A 15,053-nucleotide genomic window follows, 5' to 3' on the forward strand; every position below is an offset into this window, starting at 1 on the left:
TGGTGAGGCCTCATCTGGAGTACTGTGTCCAGTTTTGGGCCCCACGCTACAAGAAGGATGTGGAAAAATTGGAGAGAGTCCAGCGAAGGGCAACAAAAATGATTAGGGGACTGGAACACATGACCTATGAGCAGAGGCTTAGGGAACTGGGATTGTTTAGTCTACAGAAGAGAAGAATGAGGGGGGATTTGATAGCTGCTTTTAGCTACCTGAAAGGTGGATCCAAAGAGGATGGATCTAAACTATTCTCAGTGATCGCACATGACAGGACAAGGAGGAATGGTCTCAAGTTGCAGTGGGGGAGGTTTAGGTTGCATATTAGGAAAAACTTTTTCACTAGGAGGGTGGTGAAACACTGGAATGGGTTACCTCGGGAGGTGGCGGAATCCCCTTCCTTAGAAGTTTTTAAGGTCAGGCTTGACAAATCCCTGACTGGGATGATTTAGTGGGGATTGGTCCTGCTCTGGGCAGGGGGTTGGACTAGATGGCCTCCTGAGGTCCCTTCCAACTCTGTTATTCTATGATTCTATGAGTCTATGATTCAAATCCCTGACGTAATCCCACTCCGTCCAGTAGCCCCAGGCACATTCCAAGCGTTGGATTCGAGACAATGAGTCAGCTTCCTGCAGTGAGTTTCAGCCTTCCCAGAGGTAATTTGTGGGGGCTCGCCATTTTCGGATGTTCTTGTTTATTTCCCCTCCATCCAATTCAAATGAGTTTGAAATTACTCACGGCAACATTCTTTCACCTACTTTGGTAAACAGAACAGTTATCAAATGTTGTACTGAGAGACCAGTCAGTGGGGAACAGAGCGATAGTCATTTGTAAACCAGCTGCATTAAGAACCACAGGTCTCTGGATGGGGGTAGACCACCGTGGGGATGGGAGTGTCACAGAGAATTTGGAGGGAGGTGGCGGAGTAGAGGGTGGAAGAGGTTGAATTAGGGTACATTTTCCCTTGGCCCCGAAAGGGGCAGCACGACATGCCCAATTAAAAGGGGGTGTCACGCCTGAAGAATTTACAATATCCACCAAAATAACAGTAACAACAAGACAAACACAGAACACAATGTTTTGTTGCGACAGGGGACCCACGGCGTTCTGGGTTTTCTTCCACTGGCACCAGCTTGCCCAGAAAGTGTCTGAAAAAGAAAATAAGCATTCCCCAGCCCCTGGGTGGGGACAGATGATTGCTTAAAAATGCCCCTTTCTTTTCACATTTTTTTTGGCTGACTGCAGGAAAACCAAAAAATTACCTTTATATTTTGTTTGTTTGTTTTTTTATTCAAAGGATACTTGCTGCATACCTAGGCAGAGGAGGCCTGTCTATGTAAACACGGTCTGTTCCTGAAGTCTTTCCCCCAGCTCATCACTAGATGTGAGGGTGGAGGTCATTCAGGCCTTCCTTACACTTCGTATTTAAAAACTCCTTATTGTTCCTACCTCTGCTGGCCTTAGATTTCTCCTCCTGTCCCTTCTTTGGCAGCTCATATGAGGTGGCCAAGTGGTTAAAGTGGTGGGCTGCTAATCATTGTGCTTTGCATGCATGGGTTTGAATCCCATCCTCATTGTGTGCATTTTGTCTTCTCCCCTCCTTCACAAACAACCATCTCCCCTTTGGTACAAGCCACATTGCTTCCTGGAAACAAAAACCTTCTCAGGAACTCAGACCTCCCTTGCTGTCAATAAAACACGTCTAAATCCCAGATTTCTCAAAGAGTTCTTTGTTTCTTAGTATTTATCTCAAAAGGTAACAGCCTCATAACGTCCCCCAAACACCCTGGGACCAGCCCAAATAATTAAAATGCCCCCACCTCAGCCACGACAGTGACCCACAGCTAGCGTGTCTAGGTCAAGGTGCTCTGGAGGAAGCAACTCAAACATTTTCTCTCTGCTTCCCTTGGCGAGGTCTGACTGGGAAAACAAAATTGAAAATTTTCTGCTGGGAAACCAATTCTAGTCTGTTTGGGGACTTTCATTTGAATGGATTATTATTATTCTCTTCTGATCTCTGAATTATTTCAGTTCAGTCTTTGTCCTCCAGATGTGTTGCCAGGTGTTGAGCAGAGTGGGAGTGAGGCCAAGTCATGACGTCTCTTCCCCTCTTCCAACTTGCTAGGAAGTTCCGCTGCCTTGATGTGAGTCAAGCAGTGTCCATTGTCTCCGGGCTTTCTCGGAGGTGTCCGCATTGTACACGGTTCCTGGGAGAGTCCTTGGGAGCGTGGATACCTTTACTGGGCCATCTGTCTCCACTGTCATTTTGTAGCCCTGCAGCCCCAGCCCCAGAAGCCTGAGTCAGCTGCCCCGGGCTCTGAGACAGGTGCCCTGGGTGTTTTAATTGCAGTATAGACATAACATTAGGATACATCTACAGTGCAATGAATCACCCACGCCTGGCCCGTGTCACATTAATCCAGGACACCGGCTTGGGCTGTAAAGTAGCAGGGTACGTGTCTTGGCTCAGGCTCAGGACCCTGCTCTAGGAGCCCAGAAGGTTGGGAGGGAGTTTGGCAAGTGAAAAAGGTAAAACCGCAGTGAAGTATTCCCCTGGACTCAATGGCATTTCTCCATTTCTCTGTCTGCTTCGGAGCAGTGACAAAACAGGTCCTGCTGCATTCGTTATTTCAAAGGGAGGTTTAGGATTTTCATTCTCAGACACGGTGCACAAAGCAGGACTCAACCCTCAGCATAAACTGAATGAGCCGCCCACAGATTCTGGCAGCCCCAATGAGCCACTTGGTGTGAGAGCTCGGACCTGCCCCTGTCCCAGAGGGAGGGGGTCATCTGCGAGGGGACTGGAACACTGGCCTATCAGCCCTTCACACCCAAACTTTCAGTCACTCTATTATCAGTGCCTATGAGTGTAATTTAAACAACAAGAACGGCTACACTGGGCTAGAGCAAAGGTCCATCTAACTCTGTTATTTGTCTTCTGATAGGAGCCAGTATCAGGTGCCTTAAAAGCCACTACTGGGAGTTGAACCCAGGATCTCCTGTTTAGAAGACAGGTGCCTTAAACCAGCTAATCCATGGTGCTTTCCTCTGGCTAATGTATGGTGTCTGCCCACACCTGACTCCCTGCCAACCCGCACTGGGCCCTGACAAGCGTTTCTTGTGTTTCGATTCTGTAAAGCAGAGAAGCGGGTGAAGTTTTACTCCCAAGGTGTGTGTGTGATTCTTTGGACAGGTCTATCCTACAAAATTAAGTCAGTAACAACATTACTTTGGGGTGTTAAAAATTTTACCTTCCCTGAGCAATGCAGTTATATCAGCCTAATCCCGGTGTAGATAGCACTGGGTTAACAGGAGGACTTCTTCCCACCCCACTCTGCCTCTTCGGCTGAGGCCTGCTGGTCCACCTTTCACTCGCTCCTCTCTCCCCGAGGCCTCCTTGCCGGCTGCTCATTCCTCTCCGCCCCCTACCCCAAGGTCTGCCCGCCACCCACACCTCTCTGACCCCTCCCCTGAGACCCACCATGGCCGCCGCTCCCACCTCTCAGCCCCACCCATGAGACCCACCCAGCCTGCCACCCGTGCCTCTCCGTCCTGCCCTGCCCACCACTTGCACCTCTGTGCCCCTCCCCTGAGGCCCACCCTGCCCACCTCTTTCTTCATGCCGCTGTTGTTATTCCATGACACATTAAAGATGGAATGAAAAGCTGAGTTTCCTCCAGGGTGAGGAAAGGAAGGAGACACCAACCCCCTGGCAAAGCTCTGTGCCCCACAGAAAACCTGCCCCCTGCTATTACAGTCACTGATGTACTGGGGATATGACGGGAAAGGGACTGTCTGAATTATCGAGGCAGGAATTTTACAACAATCTACAGCAACATCACTGGCCACAAACACACTCTCCTCATGCTCCAGCCAGAAGGGAAACGAGCAGGAATTCTTGTTCAGCCCTGGGCACACTTACACAACAGCACAGCAGTGAGTGTGTTGTGGACGCTGGTCTGAGGAAACAATTGGAAACGATCACTCAGTGAGAACAGAACTAGAGTGTCGTGAGAGCGCTCTATAAAGCAAGTAGTTGTGGCTGAGTGGTTAAGGTGGTGGACTCGAAATCCCTTGGGGGGGGGGGTCTCCCCGTGCAGGTTTGAATCCTGCCAACTACGGAGGAAGTTGTGGCTCTTTAGTTTCAGTGCCTGAGCATCCTTGGCCCCAGTGGGAGCCAGGCTACGTCTACACGACAGAGTTATGCTGCTTTAGTTAAAGCGTTTTAATTAAGCCGCTGTTGCATGTCCACACTAGGCTGCTTGTGTCACCGGAGCGCATCCAGGCTAGCAGCTCTTGGATCGCCACAGAGAGCAGTGCATTGTGGGATGCTATCCCACTGTGCAACTGGCCGCAGGGTGCTTTGGGAAGGGTTTGCAATGCCTCGTGGGCAGCCACACGAGGCAGGTTTCTCTATCCCATTGTTCCATGGGCATCCGACTCGATTGCCAGCTACTTTTCAGCTGCTGTGGGCGTGGTGGGCAGAGAGTGTGTGTGTGTTGGGGACAGACAGTGTGTGTGTTCGGGGAGCGTGTGTGTTGTGGAAGAGTGAGTGTGTTGGCACGCTGTCCCTAAGTTCCGACAGCTGCTGGAAGCAACCAGTCCTGAGTCAGGCGGAGGGGGACACCCCAGTCCTGAGTCAAGGGGAGGGGGACACCCCAGTCCTGAGTCAGGGGGAGCAGGACAGCCCCGACATCAGCCCCCACTTCCCGCACTGGCTCAGCACAGCTCAGCAGTCTCGGTCACATACACACACTGCTGCCTGCCTGGCTGTGTGTCAGGGTGCAGGACGAGGGGGGTTTAGAGGGCCATGGGCCCAGCACTTTTTAGCAGCCCTAAGAACGGACGACGGAGGGGGGAACAAGGTGGAGCCTTGGGGGAAGAGGCGTTCTGTGGGTGTGGCCTCGGAGGGAGGGGTGGCATCAGGGAGAAGGGGCGGTGTGAGATTGGGGCCTCAGGGAGAAGGGGCGGAGTGAGTGAGGGCTGGGGGGAAAGGGGTGTCATGGGGGCGTCACAGTTCGGACACCGGTGGCCCCCCCACTGTAAGGAATATTCCACCACCCCTGCTCTGGGTCCTAGGTGTGGTGAATTTGTCAGGTCTGTTGCCGGCACCCAGTGCCAGGAGGCTGAACAACAGCTTGAGTTGGTTCGTTATCCGGTGTGCTACACCCAATAATCACAACGGGGTGGAGAAGCAGAAAAGTTTATTTGCAGCTGCAAAAAGGTACAGGGAGAAGAAAATCTCAAATCCTGCACAACAGAGCAGGAAGTTACACAGGCTTTTATACATCCTTTTTCCCAGCATACTTATCCAATAGCAAGCTGCCCCAAGTATCCATATAGCCAGCCAATCCAGTTCCCAGCTAGTTCCCTGATTCTCTGTATCATTTGTTAAACGAAACATAAAGCTGCTTTATTCAGCATTGTTCTTCCATATCTCCCCTGTTTGGCCTTGCTTAGTTTCAGGCAGTCTGACTCTGCAACATACTGTTGCAGATTCTCAGCATAACTGCTGTGTGTGCCTCCAGGCGGGGGGGTGGGGGTAAGGACACCTGGGCCTAGTGCAAGGGGGCTTCATAGACACTCGTGGTCTTCCATCTGCTCGAGTTACCTAGTGGCCATGCCCCAGTGTCCCCAACAGGTCTGAGACAGGAGTTGCTTGTGAATGACAGTGACCCCTTTGCCAATTGGCACCAATAAGCTTTTGTCACACATTGCGACGGGGCAAGGCAAGACGGCTATATTTAAGTAGTGCGGAACAGGTATTTTAGCCCCAGCCTAAACAAATCCTTGGTACTATGGTAACCAAATGGCAGTTGTTTCAGGTTAATCAAGACACCTGGGGCCAATTAAGATCCTTCTAGAAAGCAGTGGAGATAGCTAGGTTGATTGGAATACCTGAAGCCCATCAAGGCCTGGCTGGAACTCGTGAAAAGCCTCCCAGTTCGTCAGTGAGGCGCATGTGTCAGGATCTGTAGGAGGAAGCCGTGCTGTTGGAGGAACCAAGCAGTGCAAATCCATATCAGGTGCAAGGAAGGAGGCCCTGAGGTAACAGCGAAGGAGAGACTGAGTGGGGGCTACTGTGGGGAAGCGGCCCAGGGAATTGTACACGTCCTATTTCCCAAAAGTCAGCTACCATAGCTGCTACTATTAGGGTCCCTGGGCTGGAGCCCAGAGTAGAGGGTGGGCCCAGGCTCCCCCCTCCCCTCCCTGATTAATCATGGATACTGGGAAACAGAGATTGTGCATGGGAGGGTTGCTTCTCCTCACCTCCCTTGCTGGCTTATGATGGCTCAGTAAGCTGTGGCCCTTGCCTCTAGGGAGAGAGAAGGGCTATGTGGACGGTCACAGTGAGCCTCTGAGGCTAGCAAAATCCACCAGGAAACGTGGGACCCATAGAGACAAGGACAGAGCTTTGTCACAACATGCACTGAGCTATACCCTCACACCCTGATATAATAGAAAGACCAGCACAAAAAACCGAGAAAGGAACAATAAGATACTAAAATAACAACAGTTGGAACTCTCCATTTCTCTCAGTCTTAGGGTGGATGGGTACGAAGAGCTGTAGCTACAGTTGAGGAACCAGGCGATCGGACAGCTGGCCCAGCCCTCCATACTAGTACCTCCCTCACATATAGGGAAATGGGTCAAAATTGGAATTCATGTCATGACTCACTTCCCATAGGGGATCGGTCTGTCTCAGGCTCTGTCTATACTCCAAACACTGGAAGTATTCTTCTGACAACCTAACACTGTCTACGCTGGGGCTGAGGTCACATTAACTACTTCTCTCAGTGGAGTGGACTTTTCACACCCCTGAGAGAGGTGGCTACGTCAACATCGCTTTTCAGCATAGACCAGACTTCAGATGGCTTCTTGACCTAAAAGGTAATGGACTTCAGCCTTTTCCTTGGTGGTTGAGGACTGCAACTTTCCTACCTGCTGAACACATCCTAGGACAGATGACTTTCCTTTGCAAATTAGAGAAGTGGGGAAGTCAGTGACCCTTACAGTCTAAGTGTAAGAACTTGTAAAAACTTCTACAAATTGTCTCTTCGAATACTTTTGCTCTCACTAGAAATAGACTTTGAAACTAAGCAAAATAAGTTCTATTTGAAACACAAAAATTTAAAATCTATACTGGGCCAATATTCACTTATACACTCTCACACACATTCTTCCACCCCAACCATTGGAGTGAGGTTTTCTACCAGAACTCCTTACACTACAGGGGGTAAATTAAAGCAAATTAACTTTTCAAGATCAGCTGTCACTTCCTGTATGACTAACAAAACAAAAAAAACAAGACACTTTGTTTTACAAAGTGATTCAGATTATCACACAATTAGTCTCCTACTCTTTAACCAATAAATTCATTTTCATTGGAAACAATAACATATTCAAAGAGCTCAAATTCTTGTCATATGAGTTCATTTTCTTTTAATCCCCGTTGCCAACAACTGAACCTTGGCTCTAGTTCCGGTTTGTCCCAACGTAGGTCCCAACCAATTCTCTGAGTTCATATATCGCTGGTTCTTCTAAAAGGCATTTATCGGTATAACTATATTGCTCAGGGGTGTGAAAAATCCAGAGTTGAGCAATGTAGTTACACAGCCCTAACGCCCTGTGTAGATAGCGCTACGTCAGCAGGAGATATAGCTTGAGGGGGTTGGACTAATGAAGTCCGACGGGAGAGATCTCTCCCATTGGCTTAGAGCATCTGTAATAGCATGCTACACCAGTGCAGCTACATGGGGGCAGCTGTGCCAACATCAGCTTTATTGTGAAGCCGGAGCATCAGACACAAAACCAGAGAATCAGGACTCAACATGCGAGTATCTGGAAGTCTGAAACTGGAACCGGACACATTCGTTGCCTCATTGGTTGCCATCATTTCCACAGCCTGAAAGTCCTTGTTTCTGTGAAAATAGAATGAATTATATTGAAATTATAATTCATTAAAGAAATGCTACTTGAAGGGTTTGTTGAAATATAGTTGTCAAGAAGAGAAACATTAAGGAGTGTGAGACAATGGGTCCTCAAACTAATTAACTTAGAGCTCCTACTGAGCTGGGAGATTGGTAAACATTAGTATGGAAGTAAGATATGTATGTATATTTGTCAGTTTCTGCTTCCTTTTGTCTCTTATGTTAAATTGGGTTATCTGTATAAATAAGTTAGCTTGAGCCTTTGCAGGGGGCTCACATATCCGGGGGCACTGGCAAAGTGCTTTGCTAATAAACAGAATGGTCTGACAAATTATGTGAGTCCTGAAGCTGACTTTGACATTACCCGATCAGGCACCAAGTTTGGAATCCACGAGGAGGGAATGTCCTATGAAGCACTCTCTCTCTTTGGATCCAAATGGTGAAGGATGATTGTTCTCAATCTAACCCTGGCATGCTTTGGATCTGTAATCAGTGAGTTGTACAAACAAACAATTTTCCTTGGGGCTTTGGTCACCATAGCTTCTTTTACTGGGATGGAAACCAAGAACGGAGCGTGTACTCATTCAACCCCAGTTCTTTCCAAATCCTTGGCCTTGGTTAGGGTAAATGTACACTTCAGAATCCTTTACAAAAGCACTCAAAATCTCAGCAGTGTTAGTGAGGAATGGCTTCCTGAAACATGCCCAGCTTTTCTTTAATTTGGTGGCACAATTCCAGGCAAGGGACTGGATACAGGCCTGTTAGTTATCAGAGCTGGAGTTTCTATTCAAAACTAGCTATTTTTCTGCAGCTATTAGATTTCCAACACTGATTTCATTTCATACACTTTTTTTTAGCACCTACAAAGGATAAATTCAATAAAAAACCCACTTCTATTTCCTCAACATCTGCATCATGAAGGGGACCATTCCCCATGCCATAGAATTAGTTAGGTTATTTAAAAACTTTTTAGTAACCTAGCATCCCCCATAATGGGGGACAAAACAGCCCCCTTGCCAGAAGTGGCTCTACCAATTGATGGAACCTGGGATTTAAACTCCAAATGATCACACGGTGCTTGGGATCCATCTGAATTCCCCTTCCAGGTTTTTGACACTTTCATCTCCAGGCATAGCGACTCTGATATAGGATTAAAGAAGTCAAAGCATCGTCTCCAAGCATAGACAGCTGAGAACGCTTCATCACGTGACACTTTGAGAAGTGGAGGGATAGAATGTGATAAAGATCCCTCCTGTCTGAGCCATGCAGAGTTAACAGGTCTGGAGTGATGGGGAAGGAGGGAATCTCTGAGTCACCCCATCTCCTTCCAGTGTCACAGAGGCTGAAATGACACTTCTTTTCCTGCCCCTGCTCCTCTTCCTTTAAATATAATTGGGAAAGTTCCCAATATAACTGCTCTTCAGCACAACCCAGAGCAACGTGAGAACAACTGGCAATGATATAATCTGAATCATTGGTGATTCCGAACAATAATTTTGCAATAGGAGGAATGGTATAGATGTGATGCTCCCTGGTTCCTGATAGGAAGGGCACACTCAAATTATTCGTGAGACAATGGAGTAGATAGGAAGGACAAATGGGTCCACCTCAAAACAGGGTGAACTGCAAAAAGCAAAAATGGGCCACTCATTTGGACACGCTGAGGGATAACGGTGCTGCAAACAGTTCAAACAACTTTAAAAGTTACTATGTGGGAATCAGGAAAAGTATTAAAGAAAAGAAAGTACGGATAGCCCTAGAGGTTTTTATGGTGTTGATCTCCTGTGCAGATTCTTGGATGGCTAACATGGGCTGAGTGCCAAGAGGTTTTCCCACACTCACGGCATTCATAGGGCCTCTCTCCTGCGCGGATTCTCTGATGCTTTATAAGGGCTGACTGGTCATATACGTTTTTCCCACACTCAGTGCATGCATTTTTTGTCTTTCCCCTGAGGATTTCCTGCTGTGTTGTGCTTTCCTTGAGCTCCTTCTGAGTTCCCCGACAGGAAATTAATTTACCCACTTTATCCCTTGGCCGATTTCCCTGCTCTCTCTCTGGTCTGTGCTGAATCTCACAGGATTTTCCCTGCTCATGACTCCTGGACACGTTCCTTTCCGATCTTTGTGATAATGCTCTGTGTTTATCCACTTGCCCAGCATCTTCCTGCTGAGAATTCTGCTCCTCTTTCTCACATGCCATCGCATCACCTGCTGCGATAGAGACAGAAACCTCAAACAGGGATGGAAAGGGGAAGGCCAACGAAAAAAAGTGCTGGAGAGAGGTCAAATAAAAACAGGAACTGAACTCCTCCAAACACTTCCCCTAAATGGGAGAGAGGAGGGGATCAATTCAGCCTTCACATCCCATCAAATTCATGGGGGGAAGGGAGGAAGCTACTGCCTGATGTCTGCTAGGATCTACAGGAAGCCATGAGTTATAGTTACCCTGAGGTTATGACCCCTGCTAGAGACAATAATGAACTGAGTGACCTCCCAAGGGCTTTGTAGGGCATCCCAGATGTTTCCTTCAGGCACTTACAGATTCTGAGTTGGTTTCATGTTTCCTCACCTTTGCAGGGAGCTCTCAGGGTCTGTCTTTCCTCTGAACCCTGGAGCTCTGAGACCCATGGCTCTTCCCCTTGTTCCAGCTGGGAAAACACATCAGGTTTGGAAATGGGAAACCCTGCTCAGATGAAAGAAAACAAAGGAGTTCAGGTGATTGCATAAGACTCTGTCATAAAAAAAACAAATCATTCTATTAATTTAACTTCAGTGCTTAGTGTGACCTGGTGTGCCTTGGGGAGTCCTGACTGAAAACGCTAAGGTCAGGGCAGGCTAAAAAAGGGAGAGAAGATGCTCCCAGAACTGATGGCTAACACTGAAGTTAAAATCACCGACCACTCACAAACTATGCTTCTGATCCCCCACACTGGTTATTGAGAAGCTGAAAAAGATCACACAGCCCCCTTTATTGCATTCCAGTTCTCTGACTCCCAATCAGCACCTGTGTTCGGTACAGTGAGAGCTTATTTAAAAATTCTGGTCACAGAAACACAATGTTCTGACCCCAAAGGGTCAACCATATTACCAGGTCAGCACAGGTTTGAATCATAGAATCTCAGGGTTGGAAGGGACCTCAGGAGATCATCTAGTCCAACCCTCTGCTCAAAGCAGGACCAATCCCCAATTAAATCATCCCAGCCAGGGCTTTGTCAAGGCTGACCTTAAAAAAAAGGTTTGGATCTTACCCAAAATACCAGGCTGCCAGCCAATCCTTTAGCCTCTAAACTAAAGGAAAGAAGGAAAGGTCAGATACATTCAGAAATCTATATATCGGGTTCTTCACAGTATTGGTGAGTTCCTGGCTTGAAAGTCCGTCTGGAACACATCCACAGCTTGGATGGGTCATTCAGTCCTTTGTTCAAGGCTTCAGTTTGCAGAGAAGTTGCTCCAGAGGTAGGAAGAGGGATTGAAGAGAAAATGAAGATGATGCAGCTGCCCTTTCTATTCCCTTTGCCTTGTGGCTTGTACTTCCTGTGTCCCAAACACAAGCTTCACAGCACATGGCATGGAAAAGCCCTGGAGTTCTCAGTACACAGGCATACCCCTGCATGTCTTGCTGACTCAATAGGTGTATCCCCTTGGTTCTTTTCATGGGCTCATTGTACAGCTGATGACCCTTGACAGGCCAGTGAAGAGGCTCAGCAGTGCTGATGCCAGTCTGTCCGGGGGTGTCACCCAGAAACACTGCACAAGTCTGGAAATACAGATATACCCTACATCTCTATAACTCACAACACAAAGGTGGTACAAAACATAGAAACAAAATGATCATACTTGGAAAATCATAGCATTTTCACTGACACCTTACACGGCATATCTAGCATGATTCATTGCAATTTCATCATATTGGTATTTTATTATTAATTATTATTATTGAAGTGTCTCACAATTCCCTACAGTGTCACGCCTAGTAAACCAGTGAATTCCCAGGACCAGCTCCCTGGGTCCCTGAAGATGCTGAGCACTCTGCTTATGAGGGATTGAAATACCCACATATCTGCTGGGGACACACACAGACAGGCACAGTCTGTACCCTGTGACGAAGTTCCTGCTCTACCTTGGTGGGTCTTGCGCTTATTGGCGGATTTGCTCGCCTTGGAGCTTCACGGCAGCCCTCAGCTTGGCCGTTTTTCTGAACCCACAGTCCAGGCTGACGACTCCTGTGTCTGACCAGGAGTTGGGAGGATTTGGGGGGAACCCGGGCACGCCCTCTACTCCGGGCTCCAGCCCAGGGCCCTGTGGAATGCACCTGTCTAGAGTGCCTCCTGGAACAGCTCTGCGACAGCGACAACTCCCTGGGCTACTTCCCCATGGCCTCCTCCCAACCCCTTCTTTATCCTCACCATGGGACCTTCCTCCTGGTGTCTGACAATGCTTGTACTCCTCAGTCCTCCATCAGTCCATGTTCTCACTCTCAGCTCCTCGCGCCCCTTGCTCCCAGCTCCTCACACGCACCTCACTAACTGAGGTGAGCTCCTTTTTAAAACCCAGGTGCCCTGATTAGCCTGCCTCAATTGATTCAAGTAGCTTCTTGATTGGTTGCAGGTGTTCGAATCAGCTGTCTTACTGGTCTCCAGAAGGTTCCTGATTGTTCTGTTACTTTACCCAAGGAAAAGGGACCTACTTAGCCATCTGGCCTGACCCTGTCACAACCCCTATGTTCACTCTTCTAGAAAACTATGATCAATTATTTACATAGTATGGCTTGTTTGAGGTATCATTTGAAAATGCATAATCTACAGAATATTATCCTCCTGTTAAAATATTTGTAGCAACACTATGTAAAATTATGAGATTTTACTGTATCCTATTAGTGAAAAAGTTACAATTCTGGGGAACACCCTCAGACCAGTTCCTCAGAGACAGCAAGGCAAGCAGCTGGTCAAATTGCCATTCTCCAGGAGGGGGAAGGTGTGAAGAAGACATTTACATTCCTTCACAGGGACCACTTGAAGCTCATAGCTACAACAGACAGCCGGTCACCATGACTCAGCTGAGAACTGAAGTTGTTTGTAGTACAAAGGACTGAATTATAAAAAGAGGGGAGGAAAATGCTTGAGACTCTCTCTCTCCCCCTTTTCCTCTGCTCATGACAGCTCCTGAAGAAACTGAACTTGGCAGCAGGGGCGAATTAGGGGGACTTCTGGCTGAAAGGACAGCCAGCCTGCCTCAGGATATAGTGAGAGAAACATTTGCTTTGTATCCGTTTTAGCTTGTTAACTTAGATGTTAGTTTGGGTTTTATCTTGCATTTCTTTTGTAAACAATTCTGGCTTTTATACCTCATTTCCTGTAGTCAATTAATATGGTTTTTTTGCCGGTAGTTAGCCATCTCATTTTATTGTTTCATCTAACCAGTGTGTTGGGATTAAAGTGTGTTGGAAAATCCATTTGGGATAACAAGGCTGGCACGTGTCATTTTCCACTGATGAAATGACAGACTTCATATGACCTTGCGACGTTCAGTAGTGTGCTGGACAGTGAAAGATGCACAAAAGTCCGGGACCAGAGAATTTTCTGGGGTTCTCCTGTGGTGCACTGTAATTCGTGAGTCGCTGACTAACAGCGCTCAATACTGTGTAGCTGGCAGCGAGTTACATGCTGGAGACTGGGTGTTAACTGCCCACGAGTGGCTGTTCTCACAGTAAAGCAGTGTAAAAGCCACCCCAGCTTGGGCAACTGAGGGGAAACAGCTGTTCAACCAGTCAAGATTGCACTGTGGTTAATGTCACAGACACTCAATTTCAAAGCATCTCCTAAAACACAGAGAAAGTAAATCCATGTCCCAGAAGTTGAAGACTCCAGACAGAGGACAAGTCTCCCTGGAACTGCTTCTTGCAGAGAGAGAGAGGTCCAGACACAATGAGAGAGTCCTGGGGAAGCTGGAAACACTAACAATGGGCTGGTGGGGTTCAGTGGAGAAAGGGAACAGGAAGGGCAGGGATATCACTGAATGCAGGATCTCAGCAGTCCTAGATGTCAGGATAGCACCTAGTGCAGCCCATTGGAAAACATAATCCCAACTATACATATAAAATGATGGGGTCTACATTAGCTGTTTCCACTCAAGAGAGGGATCTTGGAGTCATTGTTGATAGTTCTCTGAAAACATCCACTCAGGGTGCAGAGGCAGTCAAAAAGCAAACAGGGTGTTGGGAATCATTAAGAAAGGGATAGATAATAAGACAGTACATAACTTGCCTCTATATAAATCCATGGTACGCCCACATCTTGAATATTGTGTGCAGATGTGGTCGGCCCATCTCAAGAAAGATACATTGCAATTGGAAAAGGTTCAGAAAAGGGCAAAAAAACCCGGACTAGGAGTATGAAACAGCTTCTGTATGAGGAGAGATATGTAAGACTGGGACTTTTCAGCTTGGAAAAGAGACAAGAGGGCATATGAGAGAGGTCTATAAAAGCATGTCTGCTGTGGAGAAAGTAAAGAAGGAAGTGTCATTTACTCCTTCTCAGAACACAAGGACTAGGAATCACCCAATCAAATTAATAGGCAGAGGTTTATAAGAAACAAAAGGAAGTATTTCTTCACACAAGGCACAGTCAACCTGGGGAACTCCTTGCCAGAGGACGTTGTGAAGGCCAAGATTATAATAGGGATACAAAAAAAACACACACACACCATGAGAAATCTATTGAGGACAGGTCCGTGAATGGTTATTAGCCAGGATGGGCAGGGATGGTGTCCCTAACTTCTGTTTGTCATAAGCTGTGAATGGGTGACAGGAGATGAATCACTTCATGATTCCCTGTTCTGTTCATTCCCTCTGGGACACCCGGCGCTGGTCACTGTCGGAAGACAGGACACTGGGCTAGATGGACCTTTGGTCTGTCCCAGTGTGGCCGTTCTTAAATACCAGGGAACCTAGTGAGTCCAGTGCAATGGGAGGGAGTAGGAAAATCCCTGGCTGTGGAGAACACTGGGAAATTAGAAACTATCATTCACAAGCAACAGACTCTAAATAGTCTTGAAAAGCAGAATGTGAAAAATAAGAATTGGGGTCATGTGACTTCAGGAATGAGGGACTCAAAAAACCAAGTCTGCAGA

The 15,053-nt window shown here is 47.4% G+C and overlaps 1 protein-coding gene and 1 non-coding gene across 2 annotated transcripts in view; both read left to right on the forward strand.

The window, feature by feature from the left end:
- Positions 1 to 15,053, forward strand: part of LOC144930024 (uncharacterized) — a 262,214-nt gene that overhangs the window by 161,577 nt on the left and 85,584 nt on the right. The window lies entirely within an intron of this gene.
- TRNAS-CGA (transfer RNA serine (anticodon CGA)) lies at positions 4,027 to 4,115 on the forward strand. Its single transcript has one exon. It is a non-coding gene; the product is annotated as a tRNA-Ser (tRNA).

The sequence above is a fragment of the Lepidochelys kempii genome, unplaced genomic scaffold (assembly GCF_965140285.1).
Source record: "Lepidochelys kempii isolate rLepKem1 unplaced genomic scaffold, rLepKem1.hap1 scaffold_29, whole genome shotgun sequence".
NCBI classification, from domain to species: domain Eukaryota; kingdom Metazoa; phylum Chordata; order Testudines; family Cheloniidae; genus Lepidochelys; species Lepidochelys kempii.